Source organism: Rhagoletis pomonella, unplaced genomic scaffold, assembly GCF_013731165.1.
Source record: "Rhagoletis pomonella isolate Grant_MI unplaced genomic scaffold, Rhpom_1.0 Rhpom_scaffold_00004, whole genome shotgun sequence".
In the NCBI taxonomy this organism is placed as follows: Eukaryota; Metazoa; Arthropoda; class Insecta; order Diptera; family Tephritidae; genus Rhagoletis; species Rhagoletis pomonella.
Window position 1 is genome coordinate 59736584 of NW_023458558.1, and position 2522 is coordinate 59739105.

Here is a 2522-nt window from a genome sequence, read left to right on the forward strand (position 1 = left end):
GAAGAAATTGGTGCAGCGGTTACCAAGATATACACATGTAACCATAAGTGGGCGTGGCTACGCCCATTTTCCAAAAATTTATAATATTCATGTTTTCCGTCTGAAACTCATTGTAAGTATCAATTTTGAGTGAATTATCTTCAGTAGTTACTAAAATATCGCAGTTTTCGTATTTCTTAAAATTACCGTTATATGGGAGGTAGGCGTGGTTATTATCCGATTTCGCCCATTTTCAATACCGTCCGTCCCACGCCCAAAAGAAGTTCACGTACCAAGTTTCGTTGAGATATCTCAATTTTTACTCGAGTTATCGTGTGCACAGACGGACGGACGGACGGACGGACGGACGGACGGACGGACGGACAGACAGTCACCGCTTAATCAATTTCTCTTTTCATTCTGATCATTTATGTATACATTTGTCTATATCTATCTCGATTCGTTTTGCCTGTTACAAACAACCGTTATGTGAACAAAGTTATATATATATATATAGTATAAAACCAAAGATAAATATAAAGAAAAAGATGCGGATGAGGATACCGATAAAAGTATAGATGAAGATAGAGGAAGAAAGATTAAAATAAAGGTAGTTGTAGAGAAAAGGATATAGATAAAGGCACAGAGACTCAATCTCGGAACTATTTCGGGATTTTAGGGATTCTCGGGACTTATCGATATAATCGATATTTTGTTGGTTTTTTTTATCGATTTTGTTATCGAAATTTTTATCGATATTGTTATTGATTTTGCTATCGATATTTTTGGAACTTATCGATATAATGATCGATATTTTTATCGATTTTGTTATCTCTTTATTATCGATTTTGTTATCGATATTTTTATCGATTTTGTTATCGATATTTTTATTGGTTTTGTTATCGATATTTTTATCGATTTTGTTATCGATTTTTCTAACGATTTTGTTATCGATATTTTTATAGATTTTGTTATCGATATTTTCAGAACTTATCGATATAATGATCGATTTTGTTATATATTTTGCTATCGATATTTTCACTTATCGATATAATGATCGATATTTTTATCGATTTTGTTATCGACATTTTAATCGATTTTGTCATCGGTTTTGTTATCGATATTTTTATCGATTTTGTTATCGATACTTTCGGAACTTATCGATATAATGATCGATTTTGTTATTTATTTTTCTATCGATATTTTCCGTTTCTTATCGATATAATGATCGATATTTTTATCGATTTTGTTATCGACACTTTAATCGATTTTGTTATCGATTTTATTATAGATTATTTATCGATTTTGTTATCGATATTTTTATCGATTTTGATATCGATATTTTTATCGGTTTTGTTATCGATATTTTTATCGTTTTTGCTATCGATATTATAATCGACTTTGTTACCGATATTTTGATCGATTTTGTTGTCGATATTTTTATCGATATTTTTATTGGTTTTGTTACCAATATTTTTATCGATTTTTCTATTGATATTGTTATCAATAACCATACCACGTATTCTACGTTTAAATATAGTGGCTGTATCTCCGATACAGCCTGCAGACCAAGACGAAGGCGCTGGACTGTTCCTTTTTTATTTTAAATATGTATGTATACACCTCTATTTTATTTTATTAATGCCAGTTTCACCAGCAATTTACAGAAAAGTTATTTTTTTGTTTGAATTTACTATGAAAACTGGCGGAAGGGAAAAATGATTTTTGGCTTAAAGTGTTGAGTTCACGTAGCGAAATAATTTTATGATGAAAAAAATGGCGTCGAATCCACAACCGCTGAGCTGAGCGGAACTACTCAACTGTGTGTTTCTAAAACAAACACGCAACAGTTTAACAACATTTTTGCATTCCGATACGCTCGACTATTATTCATTCAAATTTATCAATCAAAGGTAACAAGTTATGCTATTATTTTATAAAAGCGGAACGATTTACAGATGCATTCAGTTTAAAGTAACCAGTCATGTAAACATTAAAGGTGGAAATGATTTATGCCACTTTCAAATATACGGATCATATATGAGTGAAGGTAATCCACACAATGGATAAATCACTGCACGCCTACCGCAAGGACCGACAGCGCATTCGGTGAAGTATTCGGTGCCCTCTTGAATGATTACTTCAATAAAAAGAATATTGGCAGCATATTGGAAGCGATTTCAACAACACCACGACAGAAGCAATCAATAGCACGTTGGAAAACCGCGGCAGCCAGAAGTTTATGGTGACATGGATTTACTCAGTGCGCAAGATTGGCGTAACACCCGGCGTTTTCCATAATAAGGTCCCTGGCTAAGATAACTACATGCTGCATTCCACAGGAAAATATGCTTTGATTCATTCTGGGTATTATCAAAATTATATTTTATTTTAAACACAGAAGTTATAGTTGCTACTTGGAAGATCACAACATCCTTTCATCAGACTTCTTCATGGAGTTCGCATCTTCAAAGTTACAATTCTAAAAATATAACTTCATTTAAAAACGGCGATATCGAATATAAAACACCCGGCGCACGTAT